Source organism: Triturus cristatus, chromosome 9 (genome assembly GCF_964204655.1).
Source record: "Triturus cristatus chromosome 9, aTriCri1.1, whole genome shotgun sequence".
In the NCBI taxonomy this organism is placed as follows: domain Eukaryota; kingdom Metazoa; phylum Chordata; class Amphibia; order Caudata; family Salamandridae; genus Triturus; species Triturus cristatus.
In genome coordinates this window covers 977,190,992-977,216,576 of record NC_140592.1, presented here as the reverse complement: position 1 = coordinate 977,216,576, position 25,585 = coordinate 977,190,992, and positions in this window count along the sequence as shown.

Here is a 25,585-nt window from a genome sequence, read left to right as displayed (position 1 = left end):
AAAAAGTGGTTTCATAATGTGTCAGTCTGTAAAAGTGATTTTCACTTGCCAAAAAAAAAGAGCAGTAAGTGTGCTTTCAAATTGGCAAAGAAATTTCGTTTTGGGACTAATGTGAAAACATGACTCTGTGTGGAAAAAGGAATTACAGGCAGAGATTTATTGCGTTTTTTTCTGGTGATTTCACAGTTGCATTAGTAGGAAAAAGGGGGAGCGATTTTTTGGGGGAAGAAGCAGACTCTTAGCACACACCCATCTGCTTGCCATGTATAATCATGCACAGTATTTACAAGCGAGTGGGGTTTTCAGGTTTCAGTCTGTAATGCAAATACATTCAGCATCACTAAGGCTGGTTGCCCTTGCTGGAATGTAGACAGCCACCCAGGTTACACATGGTGGTGGTCTGAAAAAGCAGTTTGGACATGTGCATTTAAGAAAATCAAAAAAGTGGTTTCATAATGTGTCAGTCTGTAAAAGTGATTTTCACTTGCCAAAAAAAAAAGAGCAGTAAGTGTGCATTCAAATTGGCAAAGAAATTTCGTTTTGGGACTAATGTGAAAACATGACTCTGTGTGGAAATAGGAATTACAGGCAGAGAATTATTGCGTTTTTTTCTGGTGATTTCACAGTTGCATTAGTAGGAAAAAGGGGGAGCGATTTTTTGGGGGAAGAAGCAGACTCTTAGCACACACCCATCTGCTTGCCATGTATAATCATGCACAGTATTTACAAGCGAGTGGGGTTTTCAGGTTTCAGTCTGTAATGCAAATACATTCAGCATCACTAAGGCTGGTTGCCCTTGCTGGAATGTAGGCAGCCACCCAGGTTACACATGGTGGTGGTCTGAAAAAGCAGTTTGGACATGTGCATTTAAAAAAATCAAAAAAGTGGTTTCATAATGTGTCAGTCTGTAAAAGTGATTTTCACTTGCCAAAAAAAAAGAGCAGTAAGTGTGCTTTCAAATTGGCAAAGAAATTTCGTTTTGGGACTAATGTGAAAACATGACTCTGTGTGGAAATAGGAATTACAGGCAGTGAATTATTGCGTTCTTTTCTGGTGATTTCACAGTTGCATTAGTAGGAAAAAGGGGGAGCGATTTTTTGGGGGAAGAAGCAGACTCTTAGCACACACCCATCTGCTTGCCATGTATAATCATGCACAGTATTTACAAGCGAGTGGGGTTTTCAGGTTTCAGTCTGTAATGCAAATACATTCAGCATCACTAAGGCTGGTTGCCCTTGCTGGAATGTAGGCAGCCACCCAGGTTACACATGGTGGTGGTCTGAAAAAGCAGTTTGGACATGTGCATTTAAAAAAATCTGAAAAGTGGTTTCATAATGTGTCAGTCTGTAAAAGTGATTTTCACTTGCCAAAAAAAAAGAGCAGTAAGTGTGCATTCAAATTGGCAAAGAAATTTCGTTTTGGGACTAATGTGAAAACATGACTCTGTGTGGAAATAGGAATTACAGGCAGAGATTTATTGCGTTTTGCTCTGGTGATTTCACAGTTGCATTAGTAGGAAAAAGGGGGAGCGATTTTTGGGGGGAAGAAGCAGACTCTTAGCACACACCCATCTGCTTGCCATGTATAATCATGCACAGTATTTACAAGCGAGTGGGGTTTTCAGGTTTCAGTCTGTAATGCAAATACATTCAGCATCACTAAGGCTGGTTGCCCTTGCTGGAATGTAGGCAGCCACCCAGCAAAAATAAGGCAAAAATATTTTTTGAAAAATATGTAAATATGTGTACTGTATTATAAAATGTTTTAAAAATATTAATACTTTTTTCTTTTTTTTCAGATTGATATAGAAAAATTTCAAAAACTAGAACCATTTTTAAAGCAATTTTTGTTTAAAACAAATGAATAAATATTTTTTTGAGTGGGTATGGTAAGTCAATAATAATAATTGTAGTCTCTCAAGGACGTTTTTAAAAACATATGTAAAAAAAAGATGAAAGATAAGGTTGGCTCTTAAAAGAACCGTTGTGTTCATGCAGGGACAGAGGAAAGAAAGAATGGGAAAATTATTCAAAGCGACAAATGTGCTGATCTATTTTGTTGTTCACTAGGGAAACACTGGTCTCCCTATGGCAAATTAGATCTTGACAAAAGGCGCATCGAATATCAACCCTTCGAAATCGAGGGTTCATTTCCAGAGGGCCAGCAAAAGGAGATGCTCCCCCCACAGATGAAGGGCTCACCTGACCTGCAGAAGAAGGAGTCAGCTCTGCAGATGATGGTCCAGGCTGAGCTGCTGTGGATGTATTTGCTTGTCTTTCTGAAGAGTTACCTCCAAAAAGATGACCATGTGTCCTTTTGTGTACATCCTTGAGGTGTCTCTTCATGGTATGATTCCCAAAGGAATACTTCCTGTCAGGATTACCTCTAGAAAGTACACGCTGACACAGCCTGCAAGTTACTAAGGGTGCATTCACCTTTTGCTGGCCTTCAGGAAAAGTAAAATAATCCCATACATAAGAGGGCTTTTGTTTCCTCGCTCTCTGCCTCAAGACAGTGCTGCTAGTGCTAGCCTCACTCTCAGAAGAGCTCTGCTGTTCTGCCATCGTATCACAAAGACAACCCAGCTCCTTCTCCTAAGGGATCACAAGCAGAAATGAGGGGAATGGGTGTGGTGTAGGAGAGTTCTAGAACTGAAAGTAGTTTCAACCAATCAAAAGTTGTGTTTCATGATCACATGACCTACCATACGCTTACGGTACGCTTACGGTACGCTTACGGCAAAAGTGCGCATGCGCGTAAAAAAGACACGCGCTTGCGCGCATGCGCATAACAGTCACTCCCCGACACTTCCGCGTAACGTGCGCGTGTAGCGTACACGCGCACGCGTCCCACGCGGAGTACGCGCGGCTACGCAAATTGCGTAACTATACGCAAGCAGCGTAGATAAATTACGGACGTTGCGTAAACCGTACGCTTACCGTGAGCTTACGGTACGCGTACTAAAAAAATAATAAAAAAAATAGAAAAAAAGTACTGCAAATAAATTTTACATGTTTATTTTAAAAAATATATTAAAAAAACATATTAAAGAATTTTAAAAATTTAATCATAGTCTTTATAAAAGGTAAGAAAATTAAAATAAAAATATGTTTAAAAAAATAGAAGAAAAAAAAAAAATTAGCATTTAAAAAACCTTGCAAATTCACTGAAAAAACCATGGGTTTCACACACGTTATAGTTAGGAATTAGCATTTAAAAAACCTTAGAAATTCACTGAAAAAACCATAGGTTTCACACACGTTATAGTTAGGAATTAGCATTTAAAAAACCTTAGAAATTCAGTGAAAAAACCATAGGTTTCACACACGTTATAGTTAGGAATTAGCATTTAAAAAACCTTAGAAATTCAGTGAAAAAACCATAGGTTTCACACATGTTATAGTTAGCTGGACATTTTACTCGTAAAAAACCATTGAAATTGCCCCGTTATAGTTAGTTAAGCTAACTATAACTCGCGCACCCGCAATGCACTGCTGATGACGTCACATATTACATCACTCATGACATGGTCAGTGACATCACTCATGACATCACTGATGACATCTCAAATGACATCACTGATGACATCATCCTTGTGATAGAGTGGCAGACCTCCTCTCACCCTAATATAACGTTTGATACACACATACAAAAATAGAGACTAAAATTTACAAAAGAATGGACATACCAATAACAGTTACAACAACCTCTTCAGTAATTCTAAGATCCACATACACATCCATTCATTCACCAACAGTTCAATACAGTCACTCATACATGTACTCACTTATCATATGTACTCATACACCAATACATCCTGTTACACAATGCCACTTATCCATAGAGCTACTCACACACATAGTCACTCATGCTAATAAATAATCAAACATACATTTACTTGCATATACAGTTATACACACACCACCACACTTACTTCTACGGAAACTTACACATACTTAGTCTTTTAAACAATCACTTATAGAAACACATACTTATTCATACAGGAACTCTTCCAATGTCTCACTCTCACATATACTCACTTATATACACCAATAGTCACATATACTAGTTTAAAACATATGTAGTTACTCATAAAGACACTATTGAGACAGTCATTCACTCACTAACACACCCATACACACACTCATCCACCCATGCAGTCCTGCACACATGCTCTGATCAACACATACAAACAGTGAGTCACTCATTCATGCACCTATGCACTACGTAATACCCCCACCAAACCATGCAGACACTCATACTGATACTCAAAAAACCAACTAATATCCTATATAGACACCCATGTAGCTACTCACCAACCCATGCAGCCACTTATACACAAAGTGAGAGACTGATACAGATATTTATATATTTAAACATTACTCACTAAGCCATGTATTCACTATGATACACTTAATCAGTCAGTTACACAATCAATTTTTCAAAAAGAAATCATCCATTTAGACAGTAATATACCCATTTATTCTTCCATCGACCTTGAGATATACATATATAAAACATATTTAATTTTCAGAAAAACACACATTCACTGGAGGATGTCATCAGTGATGTCATTTGAGATGTCATCAGTGATGTCATGAGTGATGTCACTGACCATGTCATGAGTGATGTAATATGTGACGTCATCAGCAGTGCATTGCGGGTGCGCGAGTTATAGTTAGCTTAACTAACTATAACGGGGCAATTTCAATGGTTTTTTACGAGTAAAATGTCCAGCTAACTATAACATGTGTGAAACCTATGGTTTTTTCACTGAATTTCTAAGGTTTTTTAAATGCTAATTCCTAACTATAACGTGTGTGAAACCTATGGTTTTTTTCACTGACTATATATATATATATATATATATATATTCACTGAATAAACCATAGGTTTCACACATGTTATAGTTAGGTGGACATTTCACTCGTAAAAAACCAATGAAATTCCACCGTTATAGTTAGTTCAGATAACTATAACTCGCGCGCCCGCAATCCAGTGCTCATGACTTCACATATTTCATCACTCATGACATGGTCAGTGGCATCACTCATGACATCACTGATAACATCATCCTTGTGATAGAGTGGCGGTCACGCGAGTTATAGTTATGTGAACTAACTATAACGGTGGAATTTCATTGGTTTTTTACGAGTGAAATGTCCACCTAACTATAACATGTGTGAAGCCTATGGTTTTTTAAGTGAATTTGTACGGTATTTTAAATGCAAATTTTTTTTAATTTTGTTTTTTTTAATGGTTTTTCACCGTACGCGCACCCCGCGATTTAAAACAAAAAAACAAACATTTTTTTTCACCCTTCGGGATCCTTTAGGGACCCCCTGACAAAGGCTAGGGGGTCAGGAACTCTCTACCCTGCCCCCTTTTCACATTCGCCACCTCTCTTTTTCACTCTCGCACCCACAACAAACAAAATGGCGGCCGACACTTCCTGATTTCGACCGATTCGAATTTTGACTGACATATAACCACCAATCAGAATTACGCTCGCGCACGTCAGGGTGCGCGCACCGTGCGCGCACGGTGCGCGGCTATAGATATGTATGTGCTTTTAAATGCAATTTTCTCAGGAACTACTGAACAGATTGACTCCATATATGCAAAAGGCACTTCCCTGACCTGAGGACTACCTCTCTGCCAAATTTCAAGAAATTCTGTTCAGCCGTTCGGGCAGTACCTTCGACTAAAGGTCCTATGGGAAAATGCATGGGGAAAACGCGTTTTGGGACCCCCCTTTTTTCTCGGCCCCGCTTGATGAATCCCCCCGAGACTTTCAGGGTAGGAGCCGAGCGGAGCGCCTCATTAGTTTTGAAAATTTTGCGAGGATTCATCAACCGGCGCCAAAGTTATTCAAAATAGAATTTTGAGATTTCCTATGGAAACACGGTCCTAACTATAACTATCTACTGGCGACCGCCAGTAGATAATATATATATATATATATATATATATATATATATATATATATATATATATATATATATATATATATATATATATATATATATATTACCTACTGGCGGTCGCCAGTAGGTAGTTATAGTTAGGACCACGTTTCCATAGGAAATCCGCAACATTCTATTTTGAATAACTTTGGCGCCGGTCGACGAATCCTCGCGAATGTTTCAAAATAGGTGGGGCGCTACGCTCCGCTCCTACCCTGAAAGTCTCGGGGGGATTCGTCAAGCGGGGGCTGAGATAAAAGGGGGGTCCCAAAACGCGTTTTTCCCATGCATTTTTCCATAGGACCTTTAGACACAGCTACAGCCCGTAAGGCTGAACAGAATTACTTGAAATTTGGCAGAGAGGTAGCCATAAGGTCAAGGAAGTGCCTTTTGCAGGTCTGGTGTAAATCTGTTCAGTATTTCCTGAGAAAATAGCATTTAAAAGCATATATATATGTGGGCGGAGCCTAACCACATATCTCATCCTGAGATCTGATTGGCTGTCAGCACTTCATCCAAGAAGTGTTGGCAGCCATCTTGGGACCAATATACATGATAGCACCTCATTAAAAAGCATTGCAGTTAATAGAAGGTTTTAAGACTTTAGTTACATTATAAATCATTTGTTGATGGTACCATACTCATTTTAGGAATTGTGGTATGTTCTAAGGTGATTTCACCATGTGAAAAAGCCTTCTGCTGGGATATCATGATTGAGAGAAAAATATTTTCTCATGCTTTTACCACAGAGGTTTGGAAGGTGATCTATAAACTAAACTGAGAGCTTATTTTCTGTAAATTCACATTATCTTTCTCAGTCATGTGAGAATGAAGTCTGACATTCTCAGTAAAACATGTACATCCAACAAGGGCAGAGACTGTCAGTTGATTCCTTTGTGTTCTACTGCAGCTGCCCAGAGTGTTCCAAAGAACTACTAGAGCGCTAACAGTCCTACCTATGAGGAGACTGCAGTAAATGAGGAAATTAGGAAACTTCATAACAAATAAGTCTCCCAAGATGGCCACCAGAGACAAAAGAGCCCAAATGTAGCCCAAATATCACCCAGATGTAGCCCAAGTATAGCCCAATGACAGAATGTCCCAGAATGTTCTTAAAAACAACTAGAGCGCTTACTGTCTTCATTATGACAAAAGTATGGCACACCTGAAGCCATCTTGATTGGAATAAACTGGTAACACTTAAAACATTTAATTTAAAAAGGAACACAATGAGGGGGTTCATTTTGCCATAGAAATTATCATTAATGCTGAAGAAAGAAAATGAGGGCACATTTTGAGTGACTTCTCAAATCCTCTTCTATTTCATTAAAAAATTCTGACATGCAGACTGAAACATGCACTTTTAATACCAGGAGCAGACTTCCATGGTGAACAGTAGTTTTACTACAGTGATCTAATGAGCAACTAGAGTGCTAACATTCAGAATTTATGGCAAATGTGTGACATATCTGAATACCTTCATGATGGAATCAACGTAAAAAACTGAAAGCATTTCCTACTGAGGAGACTGCAGTACATGAGGAAATTAGGAAACTTCATAACAAATAAATCTCCCAAGATGGCCACCGGAGACAAAAGAGCCCAAATGTAGCCCAAAATCACCCAGATGTAGCCCAAATATAGCCCAATGACAGAAGTGTGCAAAACACTTATTATTTAGTGTTTTTGCAGTGTTATATAGTGCAGACTTGTCAGGTATTGGAGTGCTTTACATGAGCATTGGTTACATCACACAAGCACAAATTCATTTTGGTTGTAGACATGGGGAGACTAAGTGATTTGACCAGAATCACAGAATGTCGAGCTGAAGCAGAAACTTCAACCTGGTTCCCCAGTTGCAAAGTCTGCAGTTCTGGAAGTAACACCACATCCTCTCCCCTAAGTGCAACATTTAATCAAGTGGTCAACTGGATAAAAAAAAACATAAAGATAACAAATAATTTAAAAGTGCTTTGTCGCTATTTGAAAACTCAGACAAAATGTCCTTATTTTAGTCTTTTAGAGCACTAACCATAATTTTGATGCCAATAAGACCCTCTCATATATGTAATTTCTAAAGGAAATGCTCTAGGTATTACAGTTTTGATTACATCAAGATGATGTCAGGCGTTCCACACTTTTGTAATAAATATAGAATGTTAGCAATCTAGTTGTTCATTGGGATACTGTTGAGAGGCAAAGGCCAGGGGCACGGACTCTGAAAATTGAAGGCATGTAGGAGAGTGCAAAGGCAACAATTTAACCACACTGAGCAGGCAGGAAGGGCCGTGGAAGCACAACAGACTATGGAGGGCAGTGGAAAGGGGGGCAGGGGCAACAAACCAACAATACAGGACTTGCAAGAGAGGCTGTTGGAGGGAAGATCTATTACGGGTCAAGGAAGCTAGAGGCGGTCCCCAGAGCCCCGGGAGCCACCACAGAACTGAGCAGGAGAGTGAGTCAGGGACAAAAGGGGCACCTTAATTTGAGCCGGGGTGCCTAGGAACGCTTGCTCCAAAAATGAAGAAAACAGACATATGAGACATGGAATTGGTGGCAGAATACAATGGCAGTTTAATGAGAAGATACAACTTCAAAGAAACCGCAGAATAGAGACATAAAGTACAAAATACAGAATCCAGATAATCATACAGCTGTCATGATATTCTCTGTATCTTAATTAATGTACTGACAGAGAGAGAGAGAAAACACATCTATAAATGCATCATGAGAAACAAGTTACACCAAGGAAAATGTTACTTAGGAACACTCATGTTTACTCTTAGAGCAAGCATTCCTGCAATTACAATACAAAATCTTTTAAATGCAAAAGTAAAGAGAACAATGGTTAAACATAACATGACATTTCATATAGGTAAAATAGAATAAGATACTTCAAGCAAAGCAGAGCAAGACATTTTAAGCAAAGGAAGACAAGAGCTCCCAGCTCTTGGGCAAAACCTGCACAGCCTGTTAACCTACATACAGACGGCGAGGTAGTCCGTCGATATCTGTGGGTGCTCCCTTTTTATATCATTTTGTGGGCTCCTTTGCACGCTACATCTACCTACGTATGCTACCCAAAAGCTTCGTCTGCAGATTTTACCAGACATTTCGTCATTTACCCACTTAATGCTGACAATGGACTGGGTGAAAAGGTCAGTCTCTCAGGCCAATCGCTTATCGTAAGTTCCATAGAGCAAGCAGAAAATAATGGGTATTGTACGGGAATTCAATATATTCATGTACAAAACCTCCTCAGTTCTCCTAACTTGATGCTCTGCGGTTGCCACTTCCTTAAGAGCGGGAAACCTGCCCAGGAAGCAAGTACCAGTCCAGGATGCAGCCTACTGTATGTCGACAGCTTCAGTGGGATGTTGAACTTTGATACCGAGCACGGAGCACTCGGGTAGGGTGGGGGCTACTAGTTTGGAGCAGAAGGCCTCGCAGACCTGCCTTCAGACTGCTATACACTAAAATTGCAGAGCTATGGTCAATTTAATAAAGAGGCCTACATATTGAACAGAAGGGCCTACACAGGGGTTTTATGCTGGCTGAGTGGTAAGGATGTCTCAGGATAATTATATAGCAACACAGGACCCGCTGGTCAATTTAATACGGCCTACAAATGCGGCTGGCAGGGCAAGGACAAGGGTCTCATACTTCAGGTGTGGACAGAACGGGCCAGGGGCCCCCTGTGATATAAAATCTACCCTCCTTCAAGGCTGTGGCAATGTAATAGACCATTGTGGGCAGAAGGAAGAGGCAATGGTAGTACAACCATACATGCCAACAGACCCGATTCAGCCAGGAAACGTCCAATGTTTTTAAGCTCAAATGGGCTTTATTTGATCTGTCTCCTGTCTACAATATCCTCTTTTTCAATGTAACTCAAAGGGGAAAATCAATACCCCAGTTTTTTTTCAAAATCTCCCTCTTACCAAGTTCAAAATGTTCGCAAGTATGGTACATTGGATCATGGAAGGAAATGGGATAGGGACATGGACTTGGATAACAGAGGACAAGAGGGGCATGGAGAGGTGCACCAAACTGACCCTGCAGGGCAGGCATCAGGGTTTGCAGCAGCACAATACACCACACAGGGCATGCAGGACGGGAGTGCAGCACAACAATCCATAGAAAGCAAGAGGGAGGGGACAGGACCATGCACATGGACAACAGAGAACAGAGGGGCAAGAGGCAATGGTAGCTAGCTGACCATAATGGACAGACAGGAGAGAAAGCTGCAGCATTACAGACCATAAAGGGCAGTAGGGACGGATCAGGGGCATGGACAATGGAACAGACAAGCCAGGAGGGAGGGAGTAGGGGTCTTCACATGTAAACAGAGGGCTGGGGGCAAGGGGGCAGGGCAGGGCAGGAGCAGCAAGATAGCCATGGAGGTCAGGCAGGATGGGCACTAGAAGCAAGACACACCATGAAGAGCAACAGTGAGACTGTGATGGCATACACACAGACCATGGAGGGAAGGTGGGAGGGGGTCAGGGGCAGCTAACTGACCACACAGGGAAGGTGGGAGGGGCCATGGCAGCACAGAAGACCAATGGCTATGATGGGCAAGAAGGAGGGTGCAGGGGCATGCACAAAGGACGATGGAGGATAGAAGGGAGGGTCAGGACCTGTGCACAGACAAGAAAGTTCAGGGGAAGGGACCTCACAACAGACCACACGGGGCACGCAGGAGGAGCAGTTGCAGCACAACAGACCAGGGAGGGCAGAAGGGTGTGGCAGTACAATGGACCATGTAGGACAGGAGGAAGAGGATAGGGGCATGGCATGTGGACAGGCAGGGTGGAGGTGGCAGGGACAGGTTACAGTCATCTGACAATGCTAGGCAGGTGGGAGGGGAGTGGCAGCTCAACAGAACACTCAGAGTAGATAGGAGTGGCAGGTCCATGGGACATGGTGGGCAAAAATGATGGAGCAGGGGCATGCACAAAGACATCGGAGGGCAGGGGGAAGGAGAATAGGGGCAGCAAGCTAAGCACAGAGTTTAAGCAGGAGGTCAATGATGGGGCATAGAATTGGGCAATGGAGGGCAGGAGGAGTGGACTGGTACATCATACTAAATTGAGGGCAGTGGCAGCACATCAGACCATGCATGGCAGGAGGGAGGAGGCTATTCCATGGATTCACACAACAGAGGATAGGGAGGAGGGGGATGGGGCAGCAAGCTAACTGTTCAGAGAAGGCGGGTATTAGGAACTTTATTGTTTTTAAAACATTGAGTCTGTGCGAACTACTTAAAATATGAACAAGTATGCAGCATAATCTCACTTTTATTCAGGAAGAAGAGGACGTTTGTGACTGTGACTCCGGGCTCACTTGGCAGAAACACCCCCTGACCCTCCACCCCCTATCGCAAAATGTAATGCCCGTGAAAAGGGTAGGTGAACACAGTGTTATATAGAACATAGTCCTGAGAGCACGATTGAAAATGAAAACTAGATATAGTGTATGGTATAAACTATGCACCAAAAAGTGTGATATAAGATGAACCGGGCGTGAAATATAATATGCAATACATTGTGCGCAATGACAGATTCATTGGAGAGCGCGAGATAGCACAGGCACTAGCGCGTGCTATGCGATATGCGCCTTGGAGTGTAATATGCACAGGGCAGTGTTGTGTAACCTAACTAGTCTCTAAAGTTGTAATATAAAATATGTGCTGGGGAGTGTAACGTTGCATATGCACTGTGACACAGATATGGATCGCAGATTGTAATATGTATGGCATAGCACTGTGCGTTATAACATAGGCATCGAGGAAGGCACGTTAGATGGGGCAATATACCCGTGCGAAGACAAGTGTGGCATGACATATTCACGGGGTGGTGTTACAGTGCACATGGGCTAGAGAGTGTCATAGCATATGCACTAGCTAGTGGAATACAACACAGAGGTGTGTGGCACTCGGCAGGCAATGGTGGGTGTAACACAGCATTGGGCTCTGTCAGGAGCGCGCTGTGACTCTCAAGTGATGTTCATCCCCTTTCCAGAGAGTAAAATAAAAAGTATTACACATCCGGCAGTGGATGTGTGTTTTATTAACCGTGAGGGGGGTTTCTTGCATAGTTTTGGTCGAATTTTTGTCGAATCCCCTTTGAATGGCTTGGTGTGCATGTGTAATAAATGTGCCCGTCAATAGCTACCCATGTTTGTATAAATAAACGACAAGGGTGTCTACCGGGATTAGGCACGGTAGGGCATCAGACATGTCAGAGCTTCACTAGTAGTGTAAATACATTCCACGTGGATTCATTGCATGCATAGTCGCCTTTTAATGAATATCCCGCAAATCGTCATGGTGATAGGTACGTACGGTTTGTCCAGCATGTCCTAGGTGTGTCTATAAATAAATATTTTTTTAAAATAATAAAAAACAGTGGCCGGCCCTAGGGATTGGGGTCAAAAAAATATAATTAGGAGACAGACCCTGGGGGATGGGGTCATCAGGGCCACTAAATTAGAATAAGAAGGGGAACCACACAGCCCCCCTTCTTAAAAAATTAAAATAAATAAAAGACTGGCATCGTGCCGGAGGCCATGCCCCCTCCGTGCAGCACTCTGCAAACGTGCCCCCAACAGGCATCTCCAGTATGCGCCAGGGAGCTGCGCTGCAGACAGGCGTTCTGAGGCCAAGCCCCTTTTTACACCTCTCTGCAACGCAGCTCTGTGGCGCTTACTGGAGGTACCTAGTGGTCTAGTTTGACCCTAGGGACCCTTAGGATTCAAGGGGACTTAATCTCTCAACTTAGAACAGCCACAGGGCGCGTTTACACAGTGGTGAAGGGAGGGGACGGGGCCTGAGGTGACGTGTGCAAACACGCACTATGGCATGTTTTAAATTGGAGATATAATTTCCCTTCAATACTGAGGGCCCCTGGGGGCTAACTAGCCCACCAAGTGCTTCCAGTAAGCGCCACTGAGCTGCATTGCAAGGAGGTGGTCCAGACCGTGCCACTTTTTACACCTCTCTGCAACACAGCTCTGTGGCATTTACTGGAGGTACCTAGTGGGCTAGTTGGACCCTAGGGACCCTCAGGATTCAAATGAACTTAATCTCCCAACTAAAAATGGACACAGGGCGTGTTTACACAGTGGTGAAGGGAGGGGACGGGGCCTAAGTTAACGTGTGCAAAAACGCCCTGTGGCCTGTTTTAAGAGGTAGTTTTATCCCCATGCCCTATTATGTACTAGGGGCTTACAGAGGAGGTCATGCTAATCACAGGGGGACCCCAACGCATAATGTTCCCTAGTGTATGTAGGTGTTTTCACTGTATTCTAAGTGTCTTTTAACATAGCACTGGCTCTAGGACTGGCTAGTCAGACTCAGTTACCACCAGTATCCGTCTGAAAAAGTTGAGGGTACAGGATGATTTTGCAACAAGGCTTCTTTCTGCTCTTCTTTTTGTTCTTTCTGCACGTTATCCTTCTTCCTGCACTTATCTTCGTATTTGAGGACTTCTGTTGCTTCTTTCTGCACTTCTTTTGTTCTTTTTTGTACATTTTTTCTTCTTTCTTCACATGTCCTATCTCTGTAGGCATAGTTAGAAATTAGCATTTAAAAAACCTTGCAAATTCACTGAAAAAACCATGGGTTTCACACACGTTATAGTTAGGAATTAGCATTTAAAAAACCTTAGAAATTCAATGAAAAAAACAAAGGTTTCACACATGTTATAGTTAGCTGGACATTTCACTCGTAAAAAACCATTGAAATTCCCCCGTTATAGTTAGTTCAGCTAACTATAACTCGCGCGCCCGCAATGCACTGCTGATGACGTCACATATTACATCACTCATGACATGGTCAGTGACATCACTCATGACATCACTGATGACATCTCAAATGACATCACTGATGACATCACTGATGACATCACTGATGACATCATCCTTGTGATAGAGTGGCAGACCTCCTCTCACCCTAATATAACCTTTGATACACACATTCAAAAATAGAGACTAAAATTTTCAAAACAATGGACATACCAATACCAGTTACAACAACCTCTTCAGTAATTCTAAGATCCACATACACATCCACTCATTCACCAACAGTCCTATACAGTCACTCATACATGTACTCACTCATCATATGTACTCATGCACCTATACATCCTGTTACACAATGCCACTCATCCATAGAGTTACTCACACACATAGTCACTCATGCTAATAAAGAATCAAACATACATTTACTTGCATATACAGTTATACACACACCACCACACTTACTTCTACGGAAACTTACACATACTTAGTCTTTTAAACAATCACTTATAGAAACACATACTTATTCATACAGGAACTCTTTCAATCTCTCACTCTCACATATACTCACATATATACACCAATAGTCACATATACTAGTTTAAAACATATGTAGTTACTCATAAAGACACTATTGAGACAGTCATTCACTCACTAACACACCCATACACACACTCATCCACCCATACAGTCCTGCACACATGCTGTGTTCAACACATACAAACAGTGAGTCACTCATTCATGCACCTATGCACTACGTAATACCCCCCACCGAACCATGCAGACACTCAGACTGATACTCAAAAAACCAACTAATAACCTATATAGACACCCATGTAGCTACTCACCAACCCATGCAGCCACTTATCCACAAAGTGAGAGACTGATACAGATATTTACATATTTAAACATTACTCACTAAGCCATGTATTCACTATGATACACTTAATCAGTCAGTTACACAATCAATTTTTCAAAAACAAATCATCCACTTAGACACTTATATACCCATTTATTCTTCCATCGACCTTGAGATATACATATATAAAACATATTTAATTTTCAGAAAAACACACATTCACTGGATGATGTCATCAGTGATGTCATCAGTGATTTCATTTGAGATGTCATCAGTGATGTCATGAGTGATGTCACTGACCATGTCATGAGTGATGTAATATGTGACGTCATCAGCAGTGCATTGCGGGCGCGCGAGTTATAGTTAGCTGAACTAACTATAACGGGGGAATTTCAATGGTTTTTTACGAGTGAAATGTCCAGCTAACTATAACATGTGTGAAACCTTTGGTTTTTTCATTGAATTTCTAAGGTTTTTTAAATGCTAATTCCTAACTATAACGTGTGTGAAACCCATGGTTTTTTCAGTGAATATATATATATATATATATATATATATATATATATATATGTATATAGGTTTTGCCAACCCATCCTGCCTTCTCATTTCCTGACCTGTTTAGACAGTTCATGGTCTCACCTTTCTCGGCACCTTTGTCAATGCCAAACCTTAACGACTTTCTGTTACATTATTTTCGTCACAGCTGTATAGAACTAATTGATATTTCTATTGCATCTTAACATTCTTAGTCATGCCACTCTTTTCTGTGAGGAAATGGTCAGGCCACTGGACGACTGTCTGAAGTTTTTTTGTGTTTGTGTGATATTAGTAGAGATTCGGTTCAGTGTTAAGTTTGGAAGTGGATTGTGCACATTAGTGTCCAGGTAAATTGCATCTGATCACCGTAAAATTGGTATAATGTGGAGACTTTCACTTCAATAAGTTAGATAGGAGGCAGTCCCATACTCTTACTGGCACTTTCAGTTTTGTTTCAAAGTACCTCAAATACCACTCAACCTGAGAAATATTAGGTTATCTACAGTGTTTTTTAGGTTGTCCCTTCCTGACCACTTTAAGCTCTTGTGGACAAACCAAAAACATACAGTGGGATTAGAAGCTGCCTATTGCTTACCATTGGTAGACTTTCTTGTCACTCTTATTGCATTGCTTATTTGATCCCTCTAATTATGTTTGACTCCAGTCTGGGGAATAGCTCCTGCTATCCTTTTGGTTGACTGATTTACAGTTTTCCCCTGATCCCATTCAGAGAACTTCTTTTTTCTTTTTCATTGAGCACGCCATGAGAATGCATTTCTTCTAGTTCTCTCCCTTATGTGCTGTTCCCCTCAAACATTGATCCCCTAAAACCTCCACTCTGTGTTGCTCCCTCAATTCTCTCCCTAGGCATGCCCATTGCTTTCCCCTTCCCTCCCTGTCTTTTATTTTTTTACTGCCTCTCCTGACTGAGCATCAAGTACCTCCTTTGCTCTCTCGCCCCCAATCACTTCACATTGCTTTTTCCCACCTAAACCCCTATCCACTCTTTCATGTCTCCCTGAAACCCTCCTGGTCTATATTCCTTTTTTAAAATTTTACTTATTTAATTATACTGAAGGTCAGGCAGCTACCACACTACCTTGAGTGATTGCCAGTGATTAGGTAATTTGCAAACATCCCTCATCACTTTTTATATGTTCGATGTAACACCCTAAGTGGACAAGGGTTGTTATATGGCCATTAGGGTCCTTGTCGACATTGCTACGTGAGCATGAGCTTTGCTGCCATGATGCTGCTTTTGCGCACGTTACTACATGATTTTATTTTTGCAAGACTCTGTTTATGCCTTTCACATGAGAACTGTCTGCCTGTCATGTTCTCTGCTGAGTTCCTGGAGTTTAGTCTGAGCATGTTATGCAAGGTCGATAAACAATGCCCCTTGTTATTCTGTTGTGGTCAGTCCCAAGCACCTAGACATAACATGCTAAACACAGCTGCAATGCTGGAGACTCGTGCTTTGATATTACGGGGATGCATGTTTTTTTAATACACACTTGGAGAGAGCCCTTTCCATGGAGAAGAGCTATGCTGTTCCTATGATGTAAACATTCCATCTAGGCTTTAAGGTATGGGGTCTTCTGACAAAGCCCAGAGATCTTCTTTTATATAATAAACTTCTTCCAGTCAAGGGGAGGGTGGTTAGGCCTTATAGTCTTTTTTCCACTGTATTTATATAATGACTTCACCCTTTGTACTCTATGGAATTGTAACAATGCTAATTGTTTTGAGTTTATGCATTTAGCTGCTGGTAGTGACTTGTATACTGTATTGTAAAGCACGATTGTTCAGATAAACATTTTGAACTATTACAGTAACTCTGCCAATTCTTATTGTGGACAAGTACGAGTGAGCGAGCGAAAAGGTATGTCTTGCTACAGCGATTCCTGTGAGAGTCGAGAGTGTTGTGTTTTGGGTTGTCTAATCATTTGTAGCTTCGTAATTTTCGAGGAGACCAAATGAGACACTATAGCTAGTCGGTTTGTGGATTTTGGGTTCTAAGGTGATAGGTTGGTACACCCCTATACACCGAGGTCCTGTTTTCCTGCGCCGCCAACGTTTGGTCTGGTTCTTATCTGCGAGACTCTGGAGTAGTGCTTGTGCTTGTCCACAATCCCCTCACATCTGTTGCCGGAGACAGTTGTGATGGTGTAGCCTCCTATATTGTGATATTTGTTATAGGTTTTTCAAGCTTGAATTTTAAAAGGTGGTTCTTTTTCATTTAACCCTTTGTTGCGCTGCCACGCATAGGTTGTTCTCTCTTATTCATTATAGCGGTTCCCATAACAGCTGCTAACCGTGCACTACTCAGAGCTTATTTGCAACAATATGGTGTATCTGACGCAGGTGTTGCGCTTATATTTGTTGTAGAGGCAGATCCAGCTTTCCGCTTTGAGGTATTTTATTCTTGGGTCACATTTCCGGCAGTCGATGGAGCAGACGATTTGTTTCATGAGTATACTGCCACCACGACTCTGCGGGTATATTGACCGTATAGTACTTTTGAGGTGTCACTCACAGCTTGGCAACACCAAATTTGGTTTAATGGCACACTTCCTCACCCAATAAAGTAGGTCCGTTTCGGCCTTTTATCGATAGATGGGGCCACGTGGCCCGTTTTGGCTAGGTATACCCCTCACACACGTTATCTGATAACTGCAAAGATTGCAGAGCTCCGCGTATTACATACTTCTTTGATAAGTGTGCATAGAGCTATCATACAGTTCACGTCGCACAACTTTCAGGTGCACAACCTGTTGTAAATTAAAGCAGATCGTGGTTAAGCATTTACTGAAAACATTAATGCTTCCCTTTATCGTGTTCTCTTCAGTGTGTTGGCCGAAGTCTGGACTCCATTTTGTATTCACATGCTGCCACGTGTTCGCCATGAGGAGAGTCCGACCTCTGTGTTAGTTGCTCTTGAAATCTGCCTAGCAACAGTTTATTAATAGCCCTCTTGTCCATCTGGCGCATGCCCAGAACTGACCACGTCTGTTATAATTAGTTCTGCTTGACCATGTGTTTTTGCGGGCTCAAGGAGCGTGTTAGCTCCGCCCATGTATTGATTTAGAATTGGGAATGACCCTACATGGTAATGTTCTTTGACTCCATGTGCTATCCACCCACTCATGAGCCCCTCTGTTGTGTATATAAGGGGACTGTGTATGTAAGTTCTTTGTGCTACTCCTTGCAATACTGAAGAGTGTTGTGTGGATTGTAGGACCACCCTTAAGGGTTAATAAACGTTGTCTTTGTACTTTGCAGTTTCCGTGCCAACTTCCTTGTAGATTTCGTTACAGAAGAGCGAACCCTTGTCTCTTGCGGGCCTAGCTGGGGCTTGTATTCGTCAATTGGCGCCCGTCACGTGGGGCTCATCGGCGACTCGGATGCTCGAAGGACTGGTCGCGACGAAGGTGAGGAGTTTGGCCGGGGACGTGATCACTGCCAGCGGCGTCTTAGCCCTGGCATCCCGAGGTTTTTCTTCCTTCCCTTCCGAGCTGACCGTCTGGGTGGCGCCGGTCATCGACTGAGATCTCTTCTGTCGGTCCTGCCGTGAGAGCCGTTTGGGCGATTGTGGAGCTTGGCAGTTGGAACCTGGACTCTTGATTGGTAAGAACCGTTGTACGGTACTTGCTCCGAGTTTTGAAGCCTGGGTTGGCTATTTGAGTTTGATTTGTGATGACTAGTCATATTTTGAATTTGTCTTTGTGAAATATATGCGTTGCAACACATATAGGCAGGTAATGTGGAGAAATTTCTCCGGAGCTGTGTAAACTTGGAACGGCGCAACGATTAAGTGCCATTTTATTTGATAATACTGCATATTTTGCATTATTTTTAGCATGCCTGCTTTTAGCGCACTCCGTAAGTGGTGTTGCTGCTTGGGAAACCGGTTGAACCTCGAGGAATCTGCTCCAGCTCCCCCAGAGGGGACTCCTAATAGGGATATGTATGTGAAGCATGGTCTTTCTTCCATAATGTACAGCACATTGTGGAGGAAATATACCAAGAAGGATCCTGAGTTGCGATGGCCGTTGTATGGATCGTTTGATATGCGTAAGATTGAGTATGTGGAACAGTGTTTGTGTAAGCGTCGTGCTCGTCAGGATATGTTTGAGAATGTGCGGTTATGGGTGAAGGAAGTGCGTGAGCGAGAGAAACGTGAGAAAGCGTTGTTTGATAAAGAGCAACGAAAGAATGATCATGTGCGAGCACAAGAAGCGAAGAGTCGGGAGGACAAAGAGCAGGCGGAGAAACAAGAGAAAGAGCGTAGGCTCCAAGTTTCGGGTCAATATGTAGTTCGCCAGCCGCTTTATCCTGTCCTTAATAATCCTGACGATGATTTTTATCTACTAGATCGCTCTCCGCCTCCTTATGTCGGTGCATCTGCTCCACGGCCGCAAGATTCTGGCCCGGCTCCGGGTAAGGTAGACACGCGGTCCATGTTATCGGCCGAGAACATGGCTGACCTTCGGAAATTTTCCTTTCGAGCACTCAAGGGCAGGATGTCCATAGAGGACTTATTTCACACTTGGGGGTCATGGCAAGATAGAGAGAGGGTGTATTTTTTGTCTCATTTTGCTGACGACGTAATTGCTGCTTTCCGAAAATATTCCGATGTTTTTGAGCCTGCAGAGGTGACCTCGGAGGTTAAAGCATTACATGATGGTGTTTTTTCTCCCCCTAAGGCTCCAGAGGCGGCTCGACGACTGTTCGCCTTACGGGACGAAGTGCTGGCGCTTAGAGAGAAAGCACGTCAACGAGCTGAGGAGGAGCAGCAGGATTCGGTTGCAGCAGGGGGCCACTCATCCACCTCCCAGTCAGATAAGGATGTTGTAGTGCATGTTAAGCCAATGCGAGAAGCGGCGCCTTTGTACGTTCCTCCTAAAGGAGCGGGGACTAGTTCCGATATTAACTCCGCCGATGCTAAGGGATATTTTGTGTATAACTGGGTTTATACCCCTTGGCATAGGGCCGATGTTATGGCATTAAAGAATGCATTGCCTGACCCCCGCAAGAATCCAGCGGCCTTCTATGAAGAAGTTGAGGGGGCCTTGAATTCTTGCGTTATGACCCTAGCGGATATAGATCTGTTCTTTGGCCTTATTCTACCACCAGACACGTGGCGCTCTGTCCGAAAAGTGGATGATATAGTTGCTTTTAAAGCCCGGTGGTCTGACCTTGAGGATGAGGATAGGGAGCGGAAGCCCGCACAGAAACCACCCCAGAATATTCTAGAACTTCCGGCTGCTATTGTCGCCAAATTAAAAACCATAATTCCCCCTAAAAAGATTGATTGGAATATGCTGGCGGCATGTAAGCAGAAGGTTGATGAGTCAGTGGCAGATTTCTTCACGCGCTTTGAAGAAACGTTCCATGATTTTAGCGGTCAGTCGCTTATCGACGACACAGGCCGTCACCTCTTCGCGGACAAATATGTGGCCAATCTGCTGCCGGCAGTTGCGGCCCGGTTAAAAGCGAGTGAGAGTTCTTGGTCCTCCGCGACACCGACGGCCCTTCTAACCATCGCCCAGTATTATGAGCGTCAGGAGCAAGAGGCGAAGGGCCAGGAGGAGAAGAAATCGAAAGATCTCAAAACAAAAGTAATGTTAGCACAAGTATATGGCCCGCCCCGCCGGGGTAATAATAGTAATAGGGGAAGGGGCGGATCTTATGGTCCCCCGTCGGGCCGATCTGATTTGAATAAAAACCAATGTGCGTACTGTAAGCAGTTGGGCCATTGGGCCAGGGAGTGCCCAGTGTTGCATGCTTCACGGCAGGGGCACACCCCGGGCGGCCAGAGAGGTAGAGGGGGTTTCTCGAATTTTAGAGGAAATTCTAATGATAATGCCCGTTTCGACACTGCGGGGCAGCACCGGGATAGCTCCAATGTGTTCGATCGCCAGCACCAGTATCATGTATCGGACGCCGATCACGCGGGATATCACGATTCTCAGCATGCATAGGAATGCGTTGGATGGGGGTCTGAAGCAGTTGAGGTGCCGGTCGATCAGACGGGTCCTTATGTATCGGCTGAGGTTTTAGGTTCTACTGATCAGTTCCTAGTGGATACAGGAGCGACACGTAGTGCATTGTCTAGGTACTTGGCTCCAGGGGCTCCCCCATCCGGCTCAATGGTTACATCGGTAGGGTTTGACGGTGCACTCTCCCGCAGCCCTCTTTCACAGCCCCTTGCATTTCAGGTTGATTGTTTCTCTGCACCCTGTTCGTTTTTGCTTGCCCCGTATACACCGGATAACATTATGGGCCTTGACATGTTAAAACACTTTAGGGCTACGATTCGCTGTTCCCCTGAGGGTGTGAGAGTGATTCTAAATGACAATTACCCCCGATCCGAGCGGATGTGTACGATCTCAGAGGAGGCTCTGTTGGCTACCCTCCCCCGCGCTTTATGGGCGACTTCGGACACGGATGTGGGACAAATGGTGATTCCTCCGGTCCACATTAGTGTCCAGGAGGGGGCGGTGCTACCACGCCTCCCGCAGTATCGTATTTCCCAGGAGGGCGAGGAAGCTCTCATACAGATTGTGCAAGATTTGATCGCAGTAGGAGTAGTGGAAGAAGTTCCCTACAATATTTGTAACAGTCCGATTCTCCCCATTTTGAAAAAAGACACGGATTCAAAGGTTTATCGGTTCATTATTGATTTGAGGGAGGTTAACAAGATCGTGATACCTCAGTACCCGGTAGTCTCCGATATCACGACGTTGCTTACCTTGGTCCCGCCTACGGCGACCGTGTTCTCAGTGATTGATTTGAAAAATGCCTTCTTTTCTATTCCCATTCACCCCGATAGCCGATTTCTTTTTGGGTTCACATTAAACAATAGATCTTATCGTTTTTGCAGAATTCCCCAGGGCTACACAGAAAGCCCTAGTATTTACAGTCAGGCTTTGAAACGACAGTTGGATTCTTTTGCTTTACTCGAGGGGGTCGCCCTCATTCAATATGTCGATGACATCTTGCTGGCGGCTGATACCCTAGAGTTGTGCGAGAAAAGCACACTATCCTTACTCTCCTTTTTAGCCTCCCACAATCATAAGGTCTCTAGGAAGAAATTGCAATTCTGTAGACCAAAGGAGACTTATTTAGGTCACCTTTTGTCTAAGGAGGGGCGTGCACTCACACCAGACCGTATCCAAGTGATCTTGGACACACCGAGACCATCCACACAGAAGGATGTGCGTGCATTTTTGGGTCTCGTTTCTTTTTGTAGACAGTGGATATTGGGGTTTTCACACACGGCCAAGCCATTACTAGCTCTCCTGACAAAAGATACGCCCATCCCAATCCCTTGGTCAGATGAGTGTGATGCTGCTTTTCAGCGATTGCGACAGGCCCTTTGTTCAGCACCAGTGTTAGGGACCCCTGATTATGCAAAACCCTTTTCATTATATGTGCATGAGAAAGATGGATGTGCGTTGTCAGTTTTAGTGCAAATGCATGGTGATAAGCAGCGCCCTTGTGCATACTTTTCGGCCGTACTTGATCCTGTCGCCCGAGCATTGCCGGGGTGTTTTCGCTCGGTTGCGGCGACAGCTGTGTCAATACGGCAGAGTGAGGGAATTGTGTTGTCCCATAAACTGTTGGTGTTAGTTCCCCATGCTGTTGATGCCCTGCTTAACCAAACAAAGACGCAACATTTGACCAGTGCCCGTTTGACGGGATATGAGTTGACGCTTTTGGCTCCTCATATTACGTTGAAAAGGTGCGTGACATTAAACCCGGCCACATTGTTGCCATACCCCGAGACCCGGCCGGAGGCACAGAAAGCGCATGATTGTATTCTTGTGACTGAGGAACAGACAAAGGGTCGTATCGATCTCCAGGATACGCCCTTTTCAGAGGTAGATGGAGAACTATGGGTAGATGGGTCATGTCTGAAGCTACCAGATGGTACGACTTCAGCAGCGTATGCAATTACCACGTTACAAACGATAGTGGAGACAGCACGCATACCACAGAAGTCAGCTCAAGCAGCAGAACTGATAGCGTTAACACGAGCATGTGAGCTCAGTACGGGATTGTGTGTGAATGTGTACACAGACAGCCGCTATGCCTTCGGAGTAGCACATGACTTCGGTCTACTCTGGAAGGAGAGAGGGTTTCTAACGTCACATGGGGTACAAATAATGCATGGAGAGTTAGTTCACAATCTTTTAACTGCATTGACGTACCCAAAGAAAATTGCTATTGTTAAATGTAGCGCCCATAGGAAAGTAGTTGACAAAGTTGGAGAAGGGAATGCGTTAGCGGACCGAGTGGCACGGGAGACTGCGATGCAGCCTGGTGCTACTGCCATGTATGTAGTGAAATCACAGATGGAGAGATGGCGTGATGCAAAGGAAGAAGTGCGAGAGATACAAAGAACAGCTTCTGATAAGGAGCGGGAGCAATGGGCTAGCGAGGGAGAGTTGGATGACGAGGGTTGCTGGAGAAATAAACAGATGGATAGATGGAAGTTACCCACGGCTTTCGTACAACCTATGGTTCAAATGGCACATGGGCTAGCACATGTTGGAGCTTCCGCAATTGTAAAATTGCTTACCCAAGTCTGGGAGCATCCAGAGATTGCTAGCGCAGCAAAGAGGGTGGTACAGACCTGTATGATCTGTCTGAAGTATAACCCAGGGAAAGGTACGCGAACTCCAGCAGGAGGATTTGCGACGCCCACTGCACCCTTTGAGGTTCTGCAGATGGATTACATCCAGCTTGAGCGCTGTAATAATTTGAAGTATGTTCTGGTAGTGGTGTGCGCCTTTAGTAAATGGGTCGAGGCGTACCCTGCGAAAGACAACACGGCAATGACTACAGCGAAGCTATTACTGAAAGAGTTTTTCCCTCGATACGGCGTCTGTAGACTTCTGTGGAGTGATAATGGCCCTCACTTTGTAGCGGATGTTATAAAGTATGTCTTGAAGGGCCTAGGCATCACCCAGAAGTTCCACGCCGTGTTCCACCCCCAGTCTGCAGGACTAGTCGAGAAGTACAATGGTACACTGAAGCTTAAAATTGCCAAAATCCAAGCTTCGACATCTTTGACTTGGCCAGACGCCTTGCCACTGGCGTTATTATCAATTAGATCAGTGCCACACTCCCGAACCGGCCTTACGCCGTACGAAATTGTTTTCGGACGCCCAATGAACATTTGGGGTCCGCCAAGGCCTAAGGCTGTGTATGATGTACCCTGTGTGATGATGAGTGATTATCTGGCACAGCTAACGGATAACTTGGTTTCTATTCATCAACAGGTCCGAGAGGCGCTCCCTGATCGGTCTACTGGCGAAGGACATGGTCTCCGGCCCGGAGACCAGGTGATGATCAAGGTCTTCGACAGGTCGAACAGTCTGGAGCCCCGATGGACCGGCCCTGAGCAAGTTCTTCTTGCGACGAGGACGGCAGTGCGAGTCTCGAACAGGAAGAACTGGATCCATTCCCTGCACTGTCGGAAGGTGCCGCCCGGATTGGTGGAGTCTGCCGTGCTGACCGATCAACGAGAAGTCCTAGCAGCAGAGACAGGCCGTGCTGCAAAGCCAAACGACACTGAGGAGCTCTTTTCGGACCACACGACGTCTGGAGGAAGGCGATATCATCTGCGACCAAGGAAGTGAGATTTCCAGTACCGGGACATACTGTCAGAACGGCCCTTGGGTTAGTGAAACGGAGAGCCGCTGTGGCAAGGGGGGGGGATCAGCCCTGCATTAGTGTAGTGACACCCGTCTTGGCCCGTTGGTGAAGAAATCAACCGCTGCCCAAGGGGAAAGAGTTCTGACAGACTTTTAGTTTCAGGAAGACATCAGGGTATTGTTTCTTTTCGACATGGAGAAGAAGAAAATCTTTTGTGCGTTGGGGTTTGTGCTAACAATAGTTATTGTTGGTATAACGACTTGGTTTGTGGAGGAGGTTACTCCTGCTCGGGACACACTTGAGCTGACAACTCCAGTGCCTGCGGAGCACTACTTTTATACATTGCCGTATCAAGAACTGAAACATCGGCAGTCCTATTTAAATAACACCTTTATCCAGATGCTGCATCATACCCACGTTGCTACGAACGCTACGAACTGTTGGATATGTGGGATGATGCCAGCTCATCAGAAGAAAGGAGGTACGCCATTCATACCACTTCCCTTCTCTCACAATGGCTCTTGTAGGGCATGGTACACTTTGTTGTTTGCTACTCGGAAGCCGACAGTGGGACGATTGCTGTTCAGACTTAATAAAGAATGTCATCAGGACAGAAATGGATACCCACAAGCGAATGGAACAATTTGGGAATGGGAAGAGTACCGACCAGACAATGAATCCATTCCCTATATCTTCACGAACACTAGAGACACTGTGGGGATGGATAAGTTTGTAATACAAGTGGCACAAGCCCAAG